At 41.0% G+C, this 17,451-nt stretch overlaps 95 non-coding genes across 95 annotated transcripts; all 95 read right to left on the bottom strand.

Annotated features, from left to right (window-relative positions):
* Positions 1-34: 34 nt before the first annotated feature.
* On the bottom strand, positions 35-107 carry trnav-uac. Its single transcript has one exon. It is a non-coding gene; the product is annotated as a tRNA-Val (tRNA).
* A 109-nt stretch (positions 108-216) lies between these two features.
* On the bottom strand, positions 217-289 carry trnav-aac. Its single transcript has one exon. It is a non-coding gene; the product is annotated as a tRNA-Val (tRNA).
* Positions 290-399: 110 nt separating this feature from the next.
* Positions 400-472, bottom strand: trnav-cac. Its single transcript has one exon. It is a non-coding gene; the product is annotated as a tRNA-Val (tRNA).
* Positions 473-582: 110 nt separating this feature from the next.
* Positions 583-655, bottom strand: trnav-uac. The gene has a single exon. It is a non-coding gene; the product is annotated as a tRNA-Val (tRNA).
* A 109-nt stretch (positions 656-764) lies between these two features.
* Positions 765-837, bottom strand: trnav-aac. The gene has a single exon. It is a non-coding gene; the product is annotated as a tRNA-Val (tRNA).
* Positions 838-947: 110 nt separating this feature from the next.
* On the bottom strand, positions 948-1,020 carry trnav-cac. The gene has a single exon. It is a non-coding gene; the product is annotated as a tRNA-Val (tRNA).
* Positions 1,021-1,130: 110 nt separating this feature from the next.
* On the bottom strand, positions 1,131-1,203 carry trnav-uac. The gene has a single exon. It is a non-coding gene; the product is annotated as a tRNA-Val (tRNA).
* Positions 1,204-1,312: 109 nt separating this feature from the next.
* trnav-aac lies at positions 1,313-1,385 on the bottom strand. Its single transcript has one exon. It is a non-coding gene; the product is annotated as a tRNA-Val (tRNA).
* Positions 1,386-1,495: 110 nt separating this feature from the next.
* trnav-cac lies at positions 1,496-1,568 on the bottom strand. The gene has a single exon. It is a non-coding gene; the product is annotated as a tRNA-Val (tRNA).
* A 110-nt stretch (positions 1,569-1,678) lies between these two features.
* Positions 1,679-1,751, bottom strand: trnav-aac. The gene has a single exon. It is a non-coding gene; the product is annotated as a tRNA-Val (tRNA).
* Positions 1,752-1,861: 110 nt separating this feature from the next.
* Positions 1,862-1,934, bottom strand: trnav-cac. The gene has a single exon. It is a non-coding gene; the product is annotated as a tRNA-Val (tRNA).
* A 117-nt stretch (positions 1,935-2,051) lies between these two features.
* trnav-uac lies at positions 2,052-2,124 on the bottom strand. Its single transcript has one exon. It is a non-coding gene; the product is annotated as a tRNA-Val (tRNA).
* A 109-nt stretch (positions 2,125-2,233) lies between these two features.
* On the bottom strand, positions 2,234-2,306 carry trnav-aac. Its single transcript has one exon. It is a non-coding gene; the product is annotated as a tRNA-Val (tRNA).
* Positions 2,307-2,416: 110 nt separating this feature from the next.
* trnav-cac lies at positions 2,417-2,489 on the bottom strand. Its single transcript has one exon. It is a non-coding gene; the product is annotated as a tRNA-Val (tRNA).
* Positions 2,490-2,599: 110 nt separating this feature from the next.
* Positions 2,600-2,672, bottom strand: trnav-cac. Its single transcript has one exon. It is a non-coding gene; the product is annotated as a tRNA-Val (tRNA).
* A 110-nt stretch (positions 2,673-2,782) lies between these two features.
* Positions 2,783-2,855, bottom strand: trnav-cac. Its single transcript has one exon. It is a non-coding gene; the product is annotated as a tRNA-Val (tRNA).
* Positions 2,856-2,965: 110 nt separating this feature from the next.
* On the bottom strand, positions 2,966-3,038 carry trnav-cac. The gene has a single exon. It is a non-coding gene; the product is annotated as a tRNA-Val (tRNA).
* A 117-nt stretch (positions 3,039-3,155) lies between these two features.
* On the bottom strand, positions 3,156-3,228 carry trnav-uac. The gene has a single exon. It is a non-coding gene; the product is annotated as a tRNA-Val (tRNA).
* A 109-nt stretch (positions 3,229-3,337) lies between these two features.
* trnav-aac lies at positions 3,338-3,410 on the bottom strand. The gene has a single exon. It is a non-coding gene; the product is annotated as a tRNA-Val (tRNA).
* A 110-nt stretch (positions 3,411-3,520) lies between these two features.
* Positions 3,521-3,593, bottom strand: trnav-cac. Its single transcript has one exon. It is a non-coding gene; the product is annotated as a tRNA-Val (tRNA).
* A 110-nt stretch (positions 3,594-3,703) lies between these two features.
* On the bottom strand, positions 3,704-3,776 carry trnav-aac. The gene has a single exon. It is a non-coding gene; the product is annotated as a tRNA-Val (tRNA).
* A 109-nt stretch (positions 3,777-3,885) lies between these two features.
* Positions 3,886-3,959, bottom strand: trnav-cac. Its single transcript has one exon. It is a non-coding gene; the product is annotated as a tRNA-Val (tRNA).
* Positions 3,960-4,068: 109 nt separating this feature from the next.
* Positions 4,069-4,141, bottom strand: trnav-cac. Its single transcript has one exon. It is a non-coding gene; the product is annotated as a tRNA-Val (tRNA).
* Positions 4,142-4,251: 110 nt separating this feature from the next.
* Positions 4,252-4,324, bottom strand: trnav-cac. The gene has a single exon. It is a non-coding gene; the product is annotated as a tRNA-Val (tRNA).
* Positions 4,325-4,434: 110 nt separating this feature from the next.
* Positions 4,435-4,507, bottom strand: trnav-aac. The gene has a single exon. It is a non-coding gene; the product is annotated as a tRNA-Val (tRNA).
* A 110-nt stretch (positions 4,508-4,617) lies between these two features.
* On the bottom strand, positions 4,618-4,690 carry trnav-cac. Its single transcript has one exon. It is a non-coding gene; the product is annotated as a tRNA-Val (tRNA).
* Positions 4,691-4,807: 117 nt separating this feature from the next.
* Positions 4,808-4,880, bottom strand: trnav-uac. The gene has a single exon. It is a non-coding gene; the product is annotated as a tRNA-Val (tRNA).
* A 109-nt stretch (positions 4,881-4,989) lies between these two features.
* On the bottom strand, positions 4,990-5,062 carry trnav-aac. Its single transcript has one exon. It is a non-coding gene; the product is annotated as a tRNA-Val (tRNA).
* A 110-nt stretch (positions 5,063-5,172) lies between these two features.
* trnav-cac lies at positions 5,173-5,245 on the bottom strand. Its single transcript has one exon. It is a non-coding gene; the product is annotated as a tRNA-Val (tRNA).
* A 110-nt stretch (positions 5,246-5,355) lies between these two features.
* trnav-cac lies at positions 5,356-5,428 on the bottom strand. Its single transcript has one exon. It is a non-coding gene; the product is annotated as a tRNA-Val (tRNA).
* Positions 5,429-5,545: 117 nt separating this feature from the next.
* trnav-uac lies at positions 5,546-5,618 on the bottom strand. The gene has a single exon. It is a non-coding gene; the product is annotated as a tRNA-Val (tRNA).
* A 109-nt stretch (positions 5,619-5,727) lies between these two features.
* On the bottom strand, positions 5,728-5,800 carry trnav-aac. The gene has a single exon. It is a non-coding gene; the product is annotated as a tRNA-Val (tRNA).
* Positions 5,801-5,910: 110 nt separating this feature from the next.
* Positions 5,911-5,983, bottom strand: trnav-cac. Its single transcript has one exon. It is a non-coding gene; the product is annotated as a tRNA-Val (tRNA).
* A 110-nt stretch (positions 5,984-6,093) lies between these two features.
* Positions 6,094-6,166, bottom strand: trnav-aac. The gene has a single exon. It is a non-coding gene; the product is annotated as a tRNA-Val (tRNA).
* A 110-nt stretch (positions 6,167-6,276) lies between these two features.
* trnav-aac lies at positions 6,277-6,349 on the bottom strand. Its single transcript has one exon. It is a non-coding gene; the product is annotated as a tRNA-Val (tRNA).
* Positions 6,350-6,459: 110 nt separating this feature from the next.
* trnav-cac lies at positions 6,460-6,532 on the bottom strand. Its single transcript has one exon. It is a non-coding gene; the product is annotated as a tRNA-Val (tRNA).
* A 110-nt stretch (positions 6,533-6,642) lies between these two features.
* Positions 6,643-6,715, bottom strand: trnav-cac. The gene has a single exon. It is a non-coding gene; the product is annotated as a tRNA-Val (tRNA).
* Positions 6,716-6,832: 117 nt separating this feature from the next.
* trnav-uac lies at positions 6,833-6,905 on the bottom strand. Its single transcript has one exon. It is a non-coding gene; the product is annotated as a tRNA-Val (tRNA).
* A 109-nt stretch (positions 6,906-7,014) lies between these two features.
* On the bottom strand, positions 7,015-7,087 carry trnav-aac. Its single transcript has one exon. It is a non-coding gene; the product is annotated as a tRNA-Val (tRNA).
* A 110-nt stretch (positions 7,088-7,197) lies between these two features.
* trnav-cac lies at positions 7,198-7,270 on the bottom strand. The gene has a single exon. It is a non-coding gene; the product is annotated as a tRNA-Val (tRNA).
* A 110-nt stretch (positions 7,271-7,380) lies between these two features.
* On the bottom strand, positions 7,381-7,453 carry trnav-aac. The gene has a single exon. It is a non-coding gene; the product is annotated as a tRNA-Val (tRNA).
* A 110-nt stretch (positions 7,454-7,563) lies between these two features.
* trnav-cac lies at positions 7,564-7,636 on the bottom strand. The gene has a single exon. It is a non-coding gene; the product is annotated as a tRNA-Val (tRNA).
* Positions 7,637-7,753: 117 nt separating this feature from the next.
* On the bottom strand, positions 7,754-7,826 carry trnav-uac. The gene has a single exon. It is a non-coding gene; the product is annotated as a tRNA-Val (tRNA).
* Positions 7,827-7,935: 109 nt separating this feature from the next.
* On the bottom strand, positions 7,936-8,008 carry trnav-aac. Its single transcript has one exon. It is a non-coding gene; the product is annotated as a tRNA-Val (tRNA).
* Positions 8,009-8,118: 110 nt separating this feature from the next.
* trnav-cac lies at positions 8,119-8,191 on the bottom strand. Its single transcript has one exon. It is a non-coding gene; the product is annotated as a tRNA-Val (tRNA).
* A 110-nt stretch (positions 8,192-8,301) lies between these two features.
* Positions 8,302-8,374, bottom strand: trnav-aac. Its single transcript has one exon. It is a non-coding gene; the product is annotated as a tRNA-Val (tRNA).
* Positions 8,375-8,484: 110 nt separating this feature from the next.
* Positions 8,485-8,557, bottom strand: trnav-cac. The gene has a single exon. It is a non-coding gene; the product is annotated as a tRNA-Val (tRNA).
* A 117-nt stretch (positions 8,558-8,674) lies between these two features.
* trnav-uac lies at positions 8,675-8,747 on the bottom strand. Its single transcript has one exon. It is a non-coding gene; the product is annotated as a tRNA-Val (tRNA).
* Positions 8,748-8,856: 109 nt separating this feature from the next.
* trnav-aac lies at positions 8,857-8,929 on the bottom strand. Its single transcript has one exon. It is a non-coding gene; the product is annotated as a tRNA-Val (tRNA).
* Positions 8,930-9,039: 110 nt separating this feature from the next.
* On the bottom strand, positions 9,040-9,112 carry trnav-cac. Its single transcript has one exon. It is a non-coding gene; the product is annotated as a tRNA-Val (tRNA).
* Positions 9,113-9,222: 110 nt separating this feature from the next.
* On the bottom strand, positions 9,223-9,295 carry trnav-aac. Its single transcript has one exon. It is a non-coding gene; the product is annotated as a tRNA-Val (tRNA).
* A 110-nt stretch (positions 9,296-9,405) lies between these two features.
* trnav-cac lies at positions 9,406-9,478 on the bottom strand. The gene has a single exon. It is a non-coding gene; the product is annotated as a tRNA-Val (tRNA).
* Positions 9,479-9,588: 110 nt separating this feature from the next.
* Positions 9,589-9,661, bottom strand: trnav-aac. The gene has a single exon. It is a non-coding gene; the product is annotated as a tRNA-Val (tRNA).
* A 110-nt stretch (positions 9,662-9,771) lies between these two features.
* Positions 9,772-9,844, bottom strand: trnav-cac. The gene has a single exon. It is a non-coding gene; the product is annotated as a tRNA-Val (tRNA).
* A 117-nt stretch (positions 9,845-9,961) lies between these two features.
* trnav-uac lies at positions 9,962-10,034 on the bottom strand. Its single transcript has one exon. It is a non-coding gene; the product is annotated as a tRNA-Val (tRNA).
* Positions 10,035-10,143: 109 nt separating this feature from the next.
* trnav-aac lies at positions 10,144-10,216 on the bottom strand. Its single transcript has one exon. It is a non-coding gene; the product is annotated as a tRNA-Val (tRNA).
* Positions 10,217-10,326: 110 nt separating this feature from the next.
* On the bottom strand, positions 10,327-10,399 carry trnav-cac. Its single transcript has one exon. It is a non-coding gene; the product is annotated as a tRNA-Val (tRNA).
* Positions 10,400-10,509: 110 nt separating this feature from the next.
* On the bottom strand, positions 10,510-10,582 carry trnav-aac. The gene has a single exon. It is a non-coding gene; the product is annotated as a tRNA-Val (tRNA).
* Positions 10,583-10,691: 109 nt separating this feature from the next.
* On the bottom strand, positions 10,692-10,765 carry trnav-cac. Its single transcript has one exon. It is a non-coding gene; the product is annotated as a tRNA-Val (tRNA).
* Positions 10,766-10,873: 108 nt separating this feature from the next.
* On the bottom strand, positions 10,874-10,946 carry trnav-aac. The gene has a single exon. It is a non-coding gene; the product is annotated as a tRNA-Val (tRNA).
* Positions 10,947-11,056: 110 nt separating this feature from the next.
* On the bottom strand, positions 11,057-11,129 carry trnav-cac. The gene has a single exon. It is a non-coding gene; the product is annotated as a tRNA-Val (tRNA).
* Positions 11,130-11,239: 110 nt separating this feature from the next.
* trnav-aac lies at positions 11,240-11,312 on the bottom strand. The gene has a single exon. It is a non-coding gene; the product is annotated as a tRNA-Val (tRNA).
* A 110-nt stretch (positions 11,313-11,422) lies between these two features.
* Positions 11,423-11,495, bottom strand: trnav-cac. The gene has a single exon. It is a non-coding gene; the product is annotated as a tRNA-Val (tRNA).
* A 110-nt stretch (positions 11,496-11,605) lies between these two features.
* trnav-aac lies at positions 11,606-11,678 on the bottom strand. Its single transcript has one exon. It is a non-coding gene; the product is annotated as a tRNA-Val (tRNA).
* Positions 11,679-11,788: 110 nt separating this feature from the next.
* trnav-cac lies at positions 11,789-11,861 on the bottom strand. Its single transcript has one exon. It is a non-coding gene; the product is annotated as a tRNA-Val (tRNA).
* A 117-nt stretch (positions 11,862-11,978) lies between these two features.
* Positions 11,979-12,051, bottom strand: trnav-uac. Its single transcript has one exon. It is a non-coding gene; the product is annotated as a tRNA-Val (tRNA).
* Positions 12,052-12,160: 109 nt separating this feature from the next.
* On the bottom strand, positions 12,161-12,233 carry trnav-aac. The gene has a single exon. It is a non-coding gene; the product is annotated as a tRNA-Val (tRNA).
* Positions 12,234-12,343: 110 nt separating this feature from the next.
* On the bottom strand, positions 12,344-12,416 carry trnav-cac. The gene has a single exon. It is a non-coding gene; the product is annotated as a tRNA-Val (tRNA).
* Positions 12,417-12,526: 110 nt separating this feature from the next.
* Positions 12,527-12,599, bottom strand: trnav-aac. Its single transcript has one exon. It is a non-coding gene; the product is annotated as a tRNA-Val (tRNA).
* Positions 12,600-12,708: 109 nt separating this feature from the next.
* trnav-cac lies at positions 12,709-12,782 on the bottom strand. The gene has a single exon. It is a non-coding gene; the product is annotated as a tRNA-Val (tRNA).
* A 109-nt stretch (positions 12,783-12,891) lies between these two features.
* Positions 12,892-12,964, bottom strand: trnav-cac. The gene has a single exon. It is a non-coding gene; the product is annotated as a tRNA-Val (tRNA).
* Positions 12,965-13,081: 117 nt separating this feature from the next.
* On the bottom strand, positions 13,082-13,154 carry trnav-uac. The gene has a single exon. It is a non-coding gene; the product is annotated as a tRNA-Val (tRNA).
* A 109-nt stretch (positions 13,155-13,263) lies between these two features.
* On the bottom strand, positions 13,264-13,336 carry trnav-aac. Its single transcript has one exon. It is a non-coding gene; the product is annotated as a tRNA-Val (tRNA).
* Positions 13,337-13,446: 110 nt separating this feature from the next.
* trnav-cac lies at positions 13,447-13,519 on the bottom strand. Its single transcript has one exon. It is a non-coding gene; the product is annotated as a tRNA-Val (tRNA).
* Positions 13,520-13,629: 110 nt separating this feature from the next.
* trnav-aac lies at positions 13,630-13,702 on the bottom strand. The gene has a single exon. It is a non-coding gene; the product is annotated as a tRNA-Val (tRNA).
* Positions 13,703-13,811: 109 nt separating this feature from the next.
* On the bottom strand, positions 13,812-13,885 carry trnav-cac. The gene has a single exon. It is a non-coding gene; the product is annotated as a tRNA-Val (tRNA).
* Positions 13,886-13,994: 109 nt separating this feature from the next.
* trnav-cac lies at positions 13,995-14,067 on the bottom strand. Its single transcript has one exon. It is a non-coding gene; the product is annotated as a tRNA-Val (tRNA).
* Positions 14,068-14,184: 117 nt separating this feature from the next.
* Positions 14,185-14,257, bottom strand: trnav-uac. Its single transcript has one exon. It is a non-coding gene; the product is annotated as a tRNA-Val (tRNA).
* Positions 14,258-14,366: 109 nt separating this feature from the next.
* trnav-aac lies at positions 14,367-14,439 on the bottom strand. Its single transcript has one exon. It is a non-coding gene; the product is annotated as a tRNA-Val (tRNA).
* A 110-nt stretch (positions 14,440-14,549) lies between these two features.
* On the bottom strand, positions 14,550-14,622 carry trnav-cac. Its single transcript has one exon. It is a non-coding gene; the product is annotated as a tRNA-Val (tRNA).
* Positions 14,623-14,732: 110 nt separating this feature from the next.
* Positions 14,733-14,805, bottom strand: trnav-aac. Its single transcript has one exon. It is a non-coding gene; the product is annotated as a tRNA-Val (tRNA).
* Positions 14,806-14,915: 110 nt separating this feature from the next.
* On the bottom strand, positions 14,916-14,988 carry trnav-cac. Its single transcript has one exon. It is a non-coding gene; the product is annotated as a tRNA-Val (tRNA).
* Positions 14,989-15,105: 117 nt separating this feature from the next.
* trnav-uac lies at positions 15,106-15,178 on the bottom strand. The gene has a single exon. It is a non-coding gene; the product is annotated as a tRNA-Val (tRNA).
* Positions 15,179-15,287: 109 nt separating this feature from the next.
* trnav-aac lies at positions 15,288-15,360 on the bottom strand. Its single transcript has one exon. It is a non-coding gene; the product is annotated as a tRNA-Val (tRNA).
* Positions 15,361-15,470: 110 nt separating this feature from the next.
* trnav-cac lies at positions 15,471-15,543 on the bottom strand. The gene has a single exon. It is a non-coding gene; the product is annotated as a tRNA-Val (tRNA).
* Positions 15,544-15,653: 110 nt separating this feature from the next.
* On the bottom strand, positions 15,654-15,726 carry trnav-aac. The gene has a single exon. It is a non-coding gene; the product is annotated as a tRNA-Val (tRNA).
* Positions 15,727-15,836: 110 nt separating this feature from the next.
* Positions 15,837-15,909, bottom strand: trnav-cac. The gene has a single exon. It is a non-coding gene; the product is annotated as a tRNA-Val (tRNA).
* Positions 15,910-16,019: 110 nt separating this feature from the next.
* trnav-aac lies at positions 16,020-16,092 on the bottom strand. Its single transcript has one exon. It is a non-coding gene; the product is annotated as a tRNA-Val (tRNA).
* A 110-nt stretch (positions 16,093-16,202) lies between these two features.
* On the bottom strand, positions 16,203-16,275 carry trnav-cac. The gene has a single exon. It is a non-coding gene; the product is annotated as a tRNA-Val (tRNA).
* A 117-nt stretch (positions 16,276-16,392) lies between these two features.
* trnav-uac lies at positions 16,393-16,465 on the bottom strand. The gene has a single exon. It is a non-coding gene; the product is annotated as a tRNA-Val (tRNA).
* A 109-nt stretch (positions 16,466-16,574) lies between these two features.
* trnav-aac lies at positions 16,575-16,647 on the bottom strand. The gene has a single exon. It is a non-coding gene; the product is annotated as a tRNA-Val (tRNA).
* A 109-nt stretch (positions 16,648-16,756) lies between these two features.
* On the bottom strand, positions 16,757-16,830 carry trnav-cac. Its single transcript has one exon. It is a non-coding gene; the product is annotated as a tRNA-Val (tRNA).
* A 109-nt stretch (positions 16,831-16,939) lies between these two features.
* On the bottom strand, positions 16,940-17,012 carry trnav-aac. The gene has a single exon. It is a non-coding gene; the product is annotated as a tRNA-Val (tRNA).
* A 109-nt stretch (positions 17,013-17,121) lies between these two features.
* Positions 17,122-17,195, bottom strand: trnav-cac. Its single transcript has one exon. It is a non-coding gene; the product is annotated as a tRNA-Val (tRNA).
* Positions 17,196-17,304: 109 nt separating this feature from the next.
* On the bottom strand, positions 17,305-17,377 carry trnav-cac. The gene has a single exon. It is a non-coding gene; the product is annotated as a tRNA-Val (tRNA).
* Between the last annotated feature and the right edge of the window lie 74 nt (positions 17,378-17,451).

A 17,451-nucleotide genomic window follows, 5' to 3' on the forward strand; every position in this document is an offset into this window, starting at 1 on the left:
GCCAAGGAAACAAACAGTCGCCCCAATAGGAATTTGTTTCCAACCAGTTTCGAACTGGGGACCTTTCGCGTGTAAAGCGAACGTGATAACCACTACACTATGGAAACATCCTGACAAAAAGGTCACCTCGATTACTTTTCACAAGTCAATCTCTAGTTGAAGACATCATAAGATAGAAATATAAAGCTCAATGCAAGATCCTTCCAAATAAGAAGCTGTTTCCACCCAGTTTCGAACTGGGGACCTTTCGCGTGTTAGGCGAACGTGATAACCACTACACTATGGAAACATCTTGAAGGAAGAAGTCACCTCCATGACTTTTGGCAAGTCAAAATCTAGTAGAAGACATCTTGAGATAAAGTACTTCAGATCAATGAAAGATCCCTCCAAATAAGAATTTGTTTCCACCCAGTTTCGAACTGAGGACCTTTCGCGTGTGAGGCGAACGTGATAACCACTACACTATGGAAACATCCTGATGAAAGTAGTCACCTCCATAACTTTTACCAAGTCAAATTCTAGTAGAAGACATTTTGAGATGGAGTACTTCAGATAAATGCAAGATCCTTCCAAATAAGAAGCTGTTTCCACCCAGTTTCGAACTGGGGACCTTTCGCGTGTAAAGCGAACGTGATAACCACTACACTATGGAAACATCCTGACAAAAAGGTCACCTCGATTACTTTTCACAAGTCAAAATCTAGTTGAAGACATCATAAGATAGAAATATAAACCTCAATGCAAGATCCTTCCAAATAAGAAGCTGTTTCCACCCAGTTTCGAAATAGGGACCTTTCGCGTGTTAGGCGAACGTGATAACCACTACACTATGGAAACATCTTGAAGGAAGAAGTCACCTCCATGACTTTTGGCAAGTCAAAATCTAGTAGAAGACATCTTGAGATAAAGTACTTCAGATCAATGAAAGATCCCTCCAAATAAGAATTTGTTTCCACCCAGTTTCGAACTGAGGACCTTTCGCGTGTGAGGCGAACGTGATAACCACTACACTATGGAAACATCCTGATGAAAGTAGTCACCTCCATAACTTTTACCAAGTCAAATTCTAGTAGAAGACATTTTGAGATGGAGTACTTCAGATAAATGCAAGATCCTTCCAAATAAGAAGCTGTTTCCACCCAGTTTCGAACTGGGGACCTTTCGCGTGTAAAGCGAACGTGATAACCACTACACTATGGAAACATCCTGACAAAAAGGTCACCTCGATTACTTTTCACAAGTCAAAATCTTGTTGAAGACATCATAAGCTAGAAATATAAACCTCAATGCAAGATCCTTCCAAATAAGAAGCTGTTTCCACCCAGTTTCGAACTGGGGACCTTTCGTGTGTTAGGCGAACGTGATAACCACTACACTATGGAAACATCTTGAAGGAAGAAGTCACCTCCATGACTTTTGGCAAGTCAAAATCTAGTAGAAGACATCTTGAGATAAAGTACTTCAGATCAATGAAAGATCCCTCCAAATAAGAATTTGTTTCCACCCAGTTTCGAACTGAGGACCTTTCGCGTGTGAGGCGAACGTGATAACCACTACACTATGGAAACATCCTGATGAAAGTAGTCACCTCCATAACTTTTACCAAGTCAAATTCTAGTAGAAGACATTTTGAGATGGAGTACTTCAGATAAATGCAAGATCCTTCCAAATAAGAAGCTGTTTCCACCCAGTTTCGAACTGGGGACCTTTCGCGTGTTAGGCGAACGTGATAACCACTACACTAGGGAAACATCCTGAAGGAAGAAGTCACCTCCATAACTTTTGCCATGTCAAATTCTAGTAGAAGACATTTTGAGATGGAGTACTTCAGATAAATGCAAGATCCTTCCAAATAAGAATTTGTTTCCACCCAGTTTCGAACTGGGGACCTTTCGCGTGTGAGGCGAACGTGATAACCACTACACTATGGAAACTCGTGGAAAGTTTTCTGTTTGACATGGTAACACAGGAAGTTCAATTAAAGAATACTTCATTAGTAGAGTGAAGCTTTACTTTGGCCAAGGAAACTAACAGTCGCCCCCATAAGAATTTGTTTCCACCCAGTTTCAAACTGGGGACCTTTCGCGTGTAAAGCGAACGTGATAACCACTACACTATGGAAACATCCTGACAAAAAGGTCACCTCGATTACTTTTCACAAGTCAAACTCTAGTTGAAGACATCATAAGATAGAAATATAAAGCTCAATGCAAGATCCTTCCAAATAAGAAGCTGTTTCCACCCAGTTTCGAACTGGGGACCTTTCGCGTGTTAGGCGAACGTGATAACCACTACACTATGGAAACATCCTGAAGGAAGAAGTCACCTCCATGACTTTTGGCAAGTCAAATTCTAGTAAAAGACATCTTGAGATAAAGTACTTCAGATCAATGAAAGATCCCTCCAAATAAGAATTTGTTTCCACCCAGTTTCGAACTGGGGACCTTTCGCGTGTGAGGCGAACTTGATAACCACTACACTATGGAAACATCCTGATGAAAGAAGTCACCTCCATAACTTTTGCCAAGTCAAATTCTAGTAGAAGACATTTTGAGATGGAGTACTTCAGATCAATGAAAGATCCCTCCAAATAAGAATTTGTTTCCACCCAGTTTCGAACTGGGGACCTTTCGCGTGTGAGGCGAACATGATAACCACTACACTATGGAAACATCCTGATGAAAGAAGTCACCTCCATAACTTTTGCCAAGTCAAATTCTAGTAGAAGACATTTTGAGATGGAGTTCTTCAGATCAATGTAAGATCCTTCCAAATAAGAATTTGTTTCCACCCAGTTTCGAACTGGGGACCTTTCGCGTGTGAGGCGAACGTGATAACCACTACACTATGGAAACATCCTGAAGGAAGAAGTCACCTCCATGACTTTTGGCAAGTCAAATTCTAGTAGAAGACATTTTGAGATGGAGTTCTTCAGATAAATGCAAGATCCTTCCAAATAAGAATTTGTTTCCACCCAGTTTCGAACTGGGGACCTTTCGCGTGTGAGGCGAACGTGATAACCACTACACTATGGAAACTCGTGGAAAGTTTTCTGTTTGACATGGTAACACAGGAAGTTCAATTAAAGAATACTTAATTAGTAGAGTGAAGCTTTACTTTGGCCAAGGAAACTAACAGTCGCCCCCATAAGAATTTGTTTCCACCCAGTTTCGAACTGGGGACCTTTCGCGTGTAAAGCGAACGTGATAACCACTACACTATGGAAACATCCTGACAAAAAGGTCACCTCGATTACTTTTCATAAGTCAAAATCTAGTTGAAGACATCATAAGATAGAAATATAAACCTCAATGCAAGATCCTTCCAAATAAGAAGCTGTTTCCACCCAGTTTCGAACTGGGGACCTTTCGCGTGTTAGGCGAACGTGATAACCACTACACTATGGAAACATCTTGAAGGAAGAAGTCACCTCCATGACTTTTGGCAAGTCAAAATCTAGTAGAAGACATCTTGAGATAAAGTACTTCAGATCAATGAAAGATCCCTCCAAATAAGAATTTGTTTCCACCCAGTTTCGAACTGAGGACCTTTCGCGTGTGAGGCGAACGTGATAACCACTACACTATGGAAACATCCTGATGAAAGTAGTCACCTCCATAACTTTTACCAAGTCAAATTCTAGTAGAAGACATTTTGAGATGGAGTACTTCAGATAAATGCAAGATCCTTCCAAATAAGAAGCTGTTTCCACCCAGTTTCGAACTGGGGACCTTTCGCGTGTTAGGCGAACGTGATAACCACTACACTATGGAAACATCCTGAAGGAAGAAATCACCTCCATGACTTTTGGCAAGTCAAATTCTAGTAGAAGACATCTTGAGATAAAGTACTTCAGATCAATGAAAGATCCCTCCAAATAAGAATTTGTTCCACCCAGTTTCGAACTGGGGACCTTTCGCGTGTGAGGCGAACGTGATAACCACTACACTATGGAAACATCCTGATGAAAGAAGTCACCTCCATAACTTTTGGCAAGTCAAATTCTAGTAGAAGACATTTTGAGATGGAGTACTTCAGATAAATGCAAGATCCTTCCAAATAAGAATTTGTTTCCACCCAGTGTCGAACTGGGGACCTTTCGCGTGTGAGGCGAACGTGATAACCACTACACTATGGAAACATCCTGAAGGAAGAAGTCACCTCCATGACTTTTGGCAAGTCAAATTCTAGTAGAAGACATCTTGAGATAAAGTACTTCAGATCAATGAAAGATCCCTCCAAATAAGAATTTGTTTCCACCCAGTTTCGAACTGGGGACCTTTCGCGTGTGAGGCGAACGTGATAACCACTACACTATGGAAACATCCTGATGAAAGAAGTCACCTCCATAACTTTTGCCAAGTCAAATTCTAGTAGAAGACATTTTGAGATGGAGTACTTCAGATCAATGTAAGATCCTTCCAAATAAGAATTTGTTTCCACCCAGTTTCGAACTGGGGACCTTTCGCGTGTTAGGCGAACGTGATAACCACTACACTATGGAAACATCCTGAAGGAAGAAGTCACCTCCATGACTTTTGGCAAGTCAAATTCTAGTAGAAGACATTTTGAGATGGAGTACTTCAGATAAATGCAAGATCCTTCCAAATAAGAATTTGTTTCCACCCAGTTTCGAACTGGGGACCTTTCGCGTGTGAGGCGAACGTGATAACCACTACACTATGGAAACTCGTGGAAAGTTTTCTGTTTGACATGGTAACACAGGAAGTTCAATTAAAGAATACTTCATTAGTAGAGTGAAGCTTTACTTTGGCCAAGGAAACTAACAGTCGCCCCCATAAGAATTTGTTTCCACCCAGTTTCGAACTGGGGACCTTTCGCGTGTAAAGCGAACGTGATAACCACTACACTATGGAAACATCCTGACAAAAAGGTAACCTCGATTACTTTTCACAAGTCAATCTCTAGTTGAAGACATCATAAGATAGAAATATAAAGCTCAATGCAAGATCCTTCCAAATAAGAAGCTGTTTCCACCCAGTTTCGAACTGGGGACCTTTCGCGTGTTAGGCGAACGTGATAACCACTACACTATAGAAACATCCTGAAGGAAAAAGTCACCTCCATGATTTTTGGCAAGTAAAATTCTAGTAGAAGACATCTAGAGATAAAGTACTTCAGATAAATGCAAGATCCTTCCAAATAAGAATTTGTTTCCACCCAGTTTCAAACTGAGGACCTTTCGCGTGTGAGGCGAACGTGATAACCACTACCCTATGGAAACATCCTGATGAAATTAGTCACCTCCATAACTTTTACCAAGTCAAATTCTAGTAGAAGACATTTTGAGATGGAGTACTTCAGATAAATGCAAGATCCTTCCAAATAAGAATTTGTTTCCACCCAGTTTCGAACTGGGGACCTTTCGCGTGTGAGGCGAACGTGATAACCACTACACTATGGAAACTCGTGGAAAGTTTTCTGTTTGACATGGTAACACAGGAAGTTCAATTAAAGAATACTTCATTAGTAGAGTGAAGCTTTACTTTGGCCAAGGAAACTAACAGTCGCCCCCATAAGAATTTGTTTCCACCCAGTTTCGAACTGGTGACCTTTCGCGTGTAAAGCGAACGTGATAACCACTACACTATGGAAACATCCTGACAAAAAGGTCACCTCGATGACTTTTCACAAGTCAAACTGTAGTTGAAGACATCATAAGATAGAAATATAAAGCTCAATGCAAGATCCTTCCAAATAAGAAGCTGTTTCCACCCAGTTTCGAACTAGGGACCTTTCGCGTGTTAGGCGAACGTGATAACCACTACACTATGGAAACATCCTGAAGGAAGATGTCACCTCCATGACTTTTGGCAAGTCAAATTCTAGTAAAAGACATCTTGAGACAAAGTACTTCAGATCAATGAAAGATCCCTCCAAATAAGAATTTGTTTCCACCCAGTTTCGAACAGGGGACCTTTCGCGTGTGAGGCGAACGTGATAACCACTACACTATGGAAACATCCTGATGAAAGAAGTCACCTCCATAACTTTTGCCAAGTCAAATTCTAGTAGAAGACATTTTGAGATGGAGTACTTCAGATCAATGTAAGATCCTTCCAAATAAGAATTTGTTTCCACCCAGTTTCGAACTGGGGACCTTTCGCGTGTTAGGCGAACGTGATAACCACTACACTATGGAAACATCCTGAAGGAAGAAGTCACCTCCATGACTTTTGGCAAGTCAAATTCTAGTAGAAGACATTTTGAGATGGAGTACTTCAGATAAATGCAAGATCCTTCCAAATAAGAATTTGTTTCCACCCAGTTTCGAACTGGGGACCTTTCGCGTGTTAGGCGAACGTGATAACCACTACACTATAGAAACATCCTGAAGGAAAAAGTCACCTCCATGATTTTTGGCAAGTAAAATTCTAGTAGAAGACATCTAGAGATAAAGTACTTCAGATAAATGCAAGATCCTTCCAAATAAGAATTTGTTTCCACCCAGTTTCAAACTGAGGACCTTTCGCGTGTGAGGCGAACGTGATAACCACTACCCTATGGAAACATCCTGATGAAATTAGTCACCTCCATAACTTTTACCAAGTCAAATTCTAGTAGAAGACATTTTGAGATGGAGTACTTCAGATAAATGCAAGATCCTTCCAAATAAGAATTTGTTTCCACCCAGTTTCGAACTGGGGACCTTTCGCGTGTGAGGCGAACGTGATAACCACTACACTATGGAAACTCGTGGAAAGTTTTCTGTTTGACATGGTAACACAGGAAGTTCAATTAAAGAATACTTCATTAGTAGAGTGAAGCTTTACTTTGGCCAAGGAAACTAACAGTCGCCCCCATAAGAATTTGTTTCCACCCAGTTTCGAACTGGTGACCTTTCGCGTGTAAAGCGAACGTGATAACCACTACACTATGGAAACATCCTGACAAAAAGGTCACCTCGATGACTTTTCACAAGTCAAACTGTAGTTGAAGACATCATAAGATAGAAATATAAAGCTCAATGCAAGATCCTTCCAAATAAGAAGCTGTTTCCACCCAGTTTCGAACTAGGGACCTTTCGCGTGTTAGGCGAACGTGATAACCACTACACTATGGAAACATCCTGAAGGAAGATGTCACCTCCATGACTTTTGGCAAGTCAAATTCTAGTAAAAGACATCTTGAGACAAAGTACTTCAGATCAATGAAAGATCCCTCCAAATAAGAATTTGTTTCCACCCAGTTTCGAACAGGGGACCTTTCGCGTGTGAGGCGAACGTGATAACCACTACACTATGGAAACATCCTGATGAAAGAAGTCACCTCCATAACTTTTGCCAAGTCAAATTCTAGTAGAAGACATTTTGAGATGGAGTACTTCAGATCAATGTAAGATCCTTCCAAATAAGAATTTGTTTCCACCCAGTTTCGAACTGGGGACCTTTCGCGTGTTAGGCGAACGTGATAACCACTACACTATGGAAACATCCTGAAGGAAGAAGTCACCTCCATGACTTTTGGCAAGTCAAATTCTAGTAGAAGACATTTTGAGATGGAGTACTTCAGATAAATGCAAGATCCTTCCAAATAAGAATTTGTTTCCACCCAGTTTCGAACTGGGGACCTTTCGCGTGTGAGGCGAACGTGATAACCACTACACTATGGAAACTCGTGGAAAGCTTTCTGTTTGACATGGTAACACAGGAAGTTCAATTAAAGAATACTTCATTAGTAGAGTGAAGCTTTACTTTGGCCAAGGAAACTAACAGTCGCCCCCATAAGAATTTGTTTCCACCCAGTTTCGAACTGGGGACCTTTCGCGTGTAAAGCGAACGTGATAACCACTACACTATGGAAACATCCTGACAAAAAGGTCACCTCGATTACTTTTCACAAGTCAAACTCTAGTTGAAGACATCATAAGATAGAAATATAAAGCTCAATGCAAGATCCTTCCAAATAAGAAGCTGTTTCCACCCAGTTTCGAACTAGGGACCTTTCGCGTGTTAGGCGAACGTGATAACCACTACACTATGGAAACATCCTGAAGGAAGAAGTCACCTCCATGACTTTTGGCAAGTCAAATTCTGGTAAAAGACATCTTGAGATAAAGTACTTCAGATCAATGAAAGATCCCTCCAAATAAGAATTTGTTTCCACCCAGTTTCGAACTGGGGACCTTTCGCGTGTGAGGCGAACGTGATAACCACTACACTATGGAAACATCCTGATGAAAGAAGTCACCTCCATAACTTTTGCCAAGTCAAATTCTAGTAGAAGACATTTTGAGATGGAGTACTTCAGATCAATGTAAGATCCTTCCAAATAAGAATTTGTTTCCAACCAGTTTCGAACTGGGGACCTTTCGCGTGTTAGGCGAACGTGATAACCACTACACTATGGAAACATCCTGAAGGAAGGAGTCACCTCCATGACTTTTGGCAAGTCAAATTCTAGTAAAAGACATCTTGAGATAAAGTACTTCAGATCAATGAAAGATCCCTCCAAATAAGAATTTGTTTCCACCCAGTTTCGAACTGGGGACCTTTCGCGTGTGAGGCGAACATGATAACCACTACACTATGGAAACTCGTGGAAAGCTTTCTGTTTGACATGGTAACACAGGAAGTTCAATTAAAGAATACTTCATTAGTAGAGTGAAGCTTTACTTTGGCCAAGGAAACTAACAGTCGCCCCCATAAGAATTTGTTTCCACCCAGTTTCGAACTGGGGACCTTTCGCGTGTAAAGCGAACGTGATAACCACTACACTATGGAAACATCCTGACAAAAAGGTCACCTCGATTACTTTTCACAAGTCAAACTCTAGTTGAAGACATCATAAGATAGAAATATAAAGCTCAATGCAAGATCCTTCCAAATAAGAAGCTGTTTCCACCCAGTTTCGAACTGGGGACCTTTCGCGTGTTAGGCGAACGTGATAACCACTACACTATGGAAACATCCTGAAGGAAGAAGTCACCTCCATGACTTTTGGCAAGTCAAATTCTAGTAAAAGACATCTTGAGATAAAGTACTTCAGATCAATGAAAGATCCCTCCAAATAAGAATTTGTTTCCACCCAGTTTCGAACTGGGGACCTTTCGCGTGTGAGGCGAACGTGATAACCACTACACTATGGAAACATCCTGATGAAAGAAGTCACCTCCATAACTTTTGCCAAGTCAAATTCTAGTAGAAGACATTTTGAGATGGAGTACTTCAGATCAATGTAAGATCCTTCCAAATAAGAATTTGTTTCCAACCAGTTTCGAACTGGGGACCTTTCGCGTGTTAGGCGAACGTGATAACCACTACACTATGGAAACATCCTGAAGGAAGGAGTCACCTCCATGACTTTTGGCAAGTCAAATTCTAGTAAAAGACATCTTGAGATAAAGTACTTCAGATCAATGAAAGATCCCTCCAAATAAGAATTTGTTTCCACCCAGTTTCGAACTGGGGACCTTTCGCGTGTGAGGCGAACATGATAACCACTACACTATGGAAACATCCTGATGAAAGAAGTCACCTCCATAACTTTTGCCAAGTCAAATTCTAGTAGAAGACATTTTGAGATGGAGTTCTTCAGATCAATGTAAGATCCTTCCAAATAAGAATTTGTTTCCACCCAGTTTCGAACTGGGGACCTTTCGCGTGTTAGGCGAACGTGATAACCACTACACTATGGAAACATCCTGAAGGAAGAAGTCACCTCCATGACTTTTGGCAAGTCAAATTCTAGTAGAAGACATTTTGAGATGGAGTTCTTCAGATAAATGCAAGATCCTTCCAAATAAGAATTTGTTTCCACCCAGTTTCGAACTGGGGACCTTTCGCGTGTGAGGCGAACGTGATAACCACTACACTATGGAAACTCGTGGAAAGTTTTCTGTTTGACATGGTAACACAGGAAGTTCAATTAAAGAATACTTCATTAGTAGAGTGAAGCTTTACTTTGGCCAAGGAAACTAACAGTCGCCCCCATAAGAATTTGTTTCTACCCAGTTTCGAACTGGGGACCTTTCGCGTGTAAAGCGAACGTGATAACCACTACACTATGGAAACATCCTGACAAAAAGGTCACCTCGATTACTTTTCATAAGTCAAAATCTAGTTGAAGACATCATAAGATAGAAATATAAACCTCAATGCAAGATCCTTCCAAATAAGAAGCTGTTTCCACCCAGTTTCGAACTGGGGACCTTTCGCGTGTTAGGCGAACGTGATAACCACTACACTATGGAAACATCTTGAAGGAAGAAGTCACCTCCATGACTTTTGGCAAGTCAAAATCTAGTAGAAGACATCTTGAGATAAAGTACTTCAGATCAATGAAAGATCCCTCCAAATAAGAATTTGTTTCCACCCAGTTTCGAACTGAGGACCTTTCGCGTGTGAGGCGAACGTGATAACCACTACACTATGGAAACATCCTGATGAAAGTAGTCACCTCCATAACTTTTACCAAGTCAAATTCTAGTAGAAGACATTTTGAGATGGAGTACTTCAGATAAATGCAAGATCCTTCCAAATAAGAAGCTGTTTCCACCCAGTTTCGAACTGGGGACCTTTCGCGTGTTAGGCGAACGTGATAACCACTACACTATGGAAACATCCTGAAGGAAGAAATCACCTCCATGACTTTTGGCAAGTCAAATTCTAGTAGAAGACATCTTGAGATAAAGTACTTCAGATCAATGAAAGATCCCTCCAAATAAGAATTTGTTCCACCCAGTTTCGAACTGGGGACCTTTCGCGTGTGAGGCGAACGTGATAACCACTACACTATGGAAACATCCTGACAAAAAGGTCACCTCGATTACTTTTCACAAGTCAAACTCTAGTTGAAGACATCATAAGATAGAAATATAAAGCTCAATGCAAGATCCTTCCAAATAAGAAGCTGTTTCCACCCAGTTTCGAACTGGGGACCTTTCGCGTGTTAGGCGAACGTGATAACCACTACACTATGGAAACATCCTGAAGGAAGAAGTCACCTCCATGACTTTTGGCAAGTCAAATTCTAGTAAAAGACATCTTGAGATAAAGTACTTCAGATCAATGAAAGATCCCTCCAAATAAGAATTTGTTTCCACCCAGTTTCGAACTGGGGACCTTTCGCGTGTGAGGCGAACGTGATAACCACTACACTATGGAAACATCCTGATGAAAGAAGTCACCTCCATAACTTTTGCCAAGTCAAATTCTAGTAGAAGACATTTTGAGATGGAGTACTTCAGATCAATGTAAGATCCTTCCAAATAAGAATTTATTTCCAACCAGTTTCGAACTGGGGACCTTTCGCGTGTTAGGCGAACGTGATAACCACTACACTATGGAAACATCCTGAAGGAAGGAGTCACCTCCATGACTTTTGGCAAGTCAAATTCTAGTAAAAGACATCTTGAGATAAAGTACTTCAGATCAATGAAAGATCCCTCCAAATAAGAATTTGTTTCCACCCAGTTTCGAACTGGGGACCTTTCGCGTGTGAGGCGAACATGATAACCACTACACTATGGAAACATCCTGATGAAAGAAGTCACCTCCATAACTTTTGCCAAGTCAAATTCTAGTAGAAGACATTTTGAGATGGAGTTCTTCAGATCAATGTAAGATCCTTCCAAATAAGAATTTGTTTCCACCCAGTTTCGAACTGGGGACCTTTCGCGTGTTAGGCGAACGTGATAACCACTACACTATGGAAACATCCTGAAGGAAGAAGTCACCTCCATGACTTTTGGCAAGTCAAATTCTAGTAGAAGACATTTTGAGATGGAGTTCTTCAGATAAATGCAAGATCCTTCCAAATAAGAATTTGTTTCCACCCAGTTTCGAACTGGGGACCTTTCGCGTGTGAGGCGAACGTGATAACCACTACACTATGGAAACTCGTGGAAAGTTTTCTGTTTGACATGGTAACACAGGAAGTTCAATTAAAGAATACTTCATTAGTAGAGTGAAGCTTTACTTTGGCCAAGGAAACTAACAGTCGCCCCCATAAGAATTTGTTTCCACCCAGTTTCGAACTGGGGACCTTTCGCGTGTAAAGCGAACGTGATAACCACTACACTATGGAAACATCCTGACAAAAAGGTCACCTCGATTACTTTTCATAAGTCAAAATCTAGTTGAAGACATCATAAGATAGAAATATAAACCTCAATGCAAGATCCTTCCAAATAAGAAGCTGTTTCCACCCAGTTTCGAACTGGGGACCTTTCGCGTGTTAGGCGAACGTGATAACCACTACACTATGGAAACATCTTGAAGGAAGAAGTCACCTCCATGACTTTTGGCAAGTCAAAATCTAGTAGAAGACATCTTGAGATAAAGTACTTCAGATCAATGAAAGATCCCTCCAAATAAGAATTTGTTTCCACCCAGTTTCGAACTGAGGACCTTTCGCGTGTGAGGCGAACGTGATAACCACTACACTATGGAAACATCCTGATGAAAGTAGTCACCTCCATAACTTTTACCAAGTCAAATTCTAGTAGAAGACATTTTGAGATGGAGTACTTCAGATAAATGCAAGATCCTTCCAAATAAGAAGCTGTTTCCACCCAGTTTCGAACTGGGGACCTTTCGCGTGTTAGGCGAACGTGATAACCACTACACTATGGAAACATCCTGAAGGAAGAAATCACCTCCATGACTTTTGGCAAGTCAAATTCTAGTAGAAGACATCTTGAGATAAAGTACTTCAGATCAATGAAAGATCCCTCCAAATAAGAATTTGTTCCACCCAGTTTCGAACTGGGGACCTTTCGCGTGTGAGGCGAACGTGATAACCACTACACTATGGAAACATCCTGATGAAAGAAGTCACCTCCATAACTTTTGGCAAGTCAAATTCTAGTAGAAGACATTTTGAGATGGAGTACTTCAGATAAATGCAAGATCCTTCCAAATAAGAATTTGTTTCCACCCAGTGTCGAACTGGGGACCTTTCGCGTGTGAGGCGAACGTGATAACCACTACACTATGGAAACTCGTGGAAAGTTTTCTGTTTGACATGGTAACACAGGAAGTTCAATTAAAGAATACTTCATTAGTAGAGTGAAGCTTTACTTTGGCCAAGGAAACTAACAGTCGCCCCCATAAGAATTTGTTTCCACCCAGTTTCGAACTGGGGACCTTTCGCGTGTAAAGCGAACGTGATAACCACTACACTATGGAAACATCCTGACAAAAAGGTCACCTCGATTACTTTTCACAAGTCAAACTCTAGTTGAAGACATCATAAGATAGAAATATAAAGCTCAATGCAAGATCCTTCCAAATAAGAAGCTGTTTCCACCCAGTTTCGAACTGGGGACCTTTCGCGTGTTAGGCGAACGTGATAACCACTACACTATGGAAACATCCTGAAGGAAGAAGTCACCTCCATGACTTTTGGCAAGTCAAATTCTAGTAAAAGACATCTTGAGATAAAGTACTTCAGATCAATGAAAGATCCCTCCAAATAAGAATTTGTTTCCACCCAGTTTCGAACTGGGGACCTTTCGCGTGTGAGGCGAACGTGATAACCACTACACTATGGAAACATCCTGATGAAAGTAGTCACCTCCATAACTTTTACCAAGTCAAATTCTAGTAGAAGACATTTTGAGATGGAGTACTTCAGATAAATGCAAGATCCTTCCAAATAAGAAGCTGTTTCCACCCAGTTTCGAACTGGGGACCTTTCGCGTGTTAGGCGAACGTGATAACCACTACACTATGGAAACATCCTGAAGGAAGAAATCACCTCCATGACTTTTGGCAAGTCAAATTCTAGTAGAAGACATCTTGAGATAAAGTACTTCAGATCAATGAAAGATCCCTCCAAATAAGAATTTGTTCCACCCAGTTTCGAACTGGGGACCTTTCGCGTGTGAGGCGAACGTGATAACCACTACACTATGGAAACATCCTGATGAAAGAAGTCACCTCCATAACTTTTGGCAAGTCAAATTCTAGTAGAAGACATTTTGAGATGGAGTACTTCAGATAAATGCAAGATCCTTCCAAATAAGAATTTGTTTCCACCCAGTGTCGAACTGGGGACCTTTCGCGTGTGAGGCGAACGTGATAACCACTACACTATGGAAACTCGTGGAAAGTTTTCTGTTTGACATGGTAACACAGGAAGTTCAATTAAAGAATACTTCATTAGTAGAGTGAAGCTTTACTTTGGCCAAGGAAACTAACAGTCGCCCCCATAAGAATTTGTTTCCACCCAGTTTCGAACTGGGGACCTTTCGCGTGTAAAGCGAACGTGATAACCACTACACTATGGAAACATCCTGACAAAAAGGTCACCTCGATTACTTTTCACAAGTCAAACTCTAGTTGAAGACATCATAAGATAGAAATATAAAGCTCAATGCAAGATCCTTCCAAATAAGAAGCTGTTTCCACCCAGTTTCGAACTAGGGACCTTTCGCGTGTTAGGCGAACGTGATAACCACTACACTATGGAAACATCCTGAAGGAAGAAGTCACCTCCATGACTTTTGGCAAGTCAAATTCTGGTAAAAGACATCTTGAGATAAAGTACTTCAGATCAATGAAAGATCCCTCCAAATAAGAATTTGTTTCCACCCAGTTTCGAACTGGGGACCTTTCGCGTGTGAGGCGAACATGATAACCACTACACTATGGAAACATCCTGATGAAAGAAGTCACCTCCATAACTTTTGCCAAGTCAAATTCTAGTAGAAGACATTTTGAGATGGAGTTCTTCAGATCAATGTAAGATCCTTCCAAATAAGAATTTGTTTCCACCCAGTTTCGAACTGGGGACCTTTCGCGTGTTAGGCGAACGTGATAACCACTACACTATGGAAACATCCTGAAGGAAGAAGTCACCTCCATGACTTTTGGCAAGTCAAATTCTAGTAGAAGACATTTTGAGATGGAGTTCTTCAGATAAATGCAAGATCCTTCCAAATAAGAATTTGTTTCCACCCAGTTTCGAACTGGGGACCTTTCGCGTGTGAGGCGAACGTGATAACCACTACACTATGGAAACTCGTGGAAAGTTTTCTGTTTGACATGGTAACACAGGAAGTTCAATTAAAGAATACTTCATTAGTAGAGTGAAGCTTTACTTTGGCCAAGGAAACTAACAGTCGCCCCCATAAGAATTTGTTTCCACCCAGTTTCGAACTGGGGACCTTTCGCGTGTAAAGCGAACGTGATAACCACTACACTATGGAAACATCCTGACAAAAAGGTCACCTCGATTACTTTTCATAAGTCAAAATCTAGTTGAAGACATCATAAGATAGAAATATAAACCTCAATGCAAGATCCTTCCAAATAAGAAGCTGTTTCCACCCAGTTTCGAACTGGGGACCTTTCGCGTGTTAGGCGAACGTGATAACCACTACACTATGGAAACATCTTGAAGGAAGAAGTCACCTCCATGACTTTTGGCAAGTCAAAATCTAGTAGAAGACATCTTGAGATAAAGTACTTCAGATCAATGAAAGATCCCTCCAAATAAGAATTTGTTTCCACCCAGTTTCGAACTGAGGACCTTTCGCGTGTGAGGCGAACGTGATAACCACTACACTATGGAAACATCCTGATGAAAGTAGTCACCTCCATAACTTTTACCAAGTCAAATTCTAGTAGAAGACATTTTGAGATGGAGTACTTCAGATAAATGCAAGATCCTTCCAAATAAGAAGCTGTTTCCACCCAGTTTCGAACTGGGGACCTTTCGCGTGTTAGGCGAACGTGATAACCACTACACTATGGAAACATCTTGAAGGAAGAAGTCACCTCCATGACTTTTGGCAAGTCAAATTCTGGTAAAAGACATCTTGAGATAAAGTACTTCAGATCAATGAAAGATCCCTCCAAATAAGAATTTGTTTCCACCCAGTTTCGAACTGGGGACCTTTCGCGTGTGAGGCGAACATGATAACCACTACACTATGGAAACATCCTGATGAAAGAAGTCACCTCCATAACTTTTGCCAAGTCAAATTCTAGTAGAAGACATTTTGAGATGGAGTTCTTCAGATCAATGTAAGATCCTTCCAAATAAGAATTTGTTTCCACCCAGTTTCGAACTGGGGACCTTTCGCGTGTTAGGCGAACGTGATAACCACTACACTATGGAAACATCCTGAAGGAAGAAGTCACCTCCATGACTTTTGGCAAGTCAAATTCTAGTAGAAGACATTTTGAGATGGAGTTCTTCAGATAAATGCAAGATCCTTCCAAATAAGAATTTGTTTCCACCCAGTTTCGAACTGGGGACCTTTCGCGTGTGAGGCGAACGTGATAACCACTACACTATGGAAACTCGTGGAAAGTTTTCTGTTTGACATGGTAACACAGGAAGTTCAATTAAAGAATACTTCATTAGTAGAGTGAAGCTTTACTTTGGCCAAGGAAACTAACAGTCGCCCCCATAAGAATTTGTTTCCACCCAGTTTCGAACTGGGGACCTTTCGCGTGTAAAGCGAACGTGATAACCACTACACTATGGAAACATCCTGACAAAAAGGTCACCTCGATTACTTTTCATAAGTCAAAATATAGTTGAAGACATCATAAGATAGAAATATAAACCTCAATGCAAGATCCTTCCAAATAAGAAGCTGTTTCCACCCAGTTTCGAACTGGGGACCTTTCGCGTGTTAGGCGAACGTGATAACCACTACACTATGGAAACATCTTGAAGGAAGAAGTCACCTCCATGACTTTTGGCAAGTCAAAATCTAGTAGAAGACATCTTGAGATAAAGTACTTCAGATCAATGAAAGATCCCTCCAAATAAGAATTTGTTCCACCCAGTTTCGAACTGGGGACCTTTCGCGTGTGAGGCGAACGTGATAACCACTACACTATGGAAACATCCTGATGAAAGTAGTCACCTCCATAACTTTTACCAAGTCAAATTCTAGTAGAAGACATTTTGAGATGGAGTACTTCAGATAAATGCAAGATCCTTCCAAATAAGAAGCTGTTTCCACCCAGTTTCGAACTGGGGACCTTTCGCGTGTTAGGCGAACGTGATAACCACTACACTATGGAAACATCCTGAAGGAAGAAATCACCTCCATGACTTTTGGCAAGTCAAATTCTAGTAGAAGACATCTTGAGATAAAGTACTTCAGATCAATGAAAGATCCCTCCAAATAAGAATTTGTTCCACCCAGTTTCGAACTGGGGACCTTTCGCGTGTGAGGCGAACGTGATAACCACTACACTATGGAAACATCCTGATGAAAGAAGTCACCTCCATAACTTTTGGCAAGTCAAATTCTAGTAGAAGACATTTTGAGATGGAGTACTTCAGATAAATGCAAGATCCTTCCAAATAAGAATTTGTTTCCACCCAGTGTCGAACTGGGGACCTTTCGCGTGTGAGGCGAACGTGATAACCACTACACTATGGAAACTCGTGGAAAGTTTTCTGTTTGACATGGTAACACAGGAAGTTCAATTAAAGAATACTTCATTAGTAGAGTGAAGC

Source organism: Alosa sapidissima, chromosome 14 (genome assembly GCF_018492685.1).
Source record: "Alosa sapidissima isolate fAloSap1 chromosome 14, fAloSap1.pri, whole genome shotgun sequence".
Classification (NCBI taxonomy): domain Eukaryota; kingdom Metazoa; phylum Chordata; class Actinopteri; order Clupeiformes; family Clupeidae; genus Alosa; species Alosa sapidissima.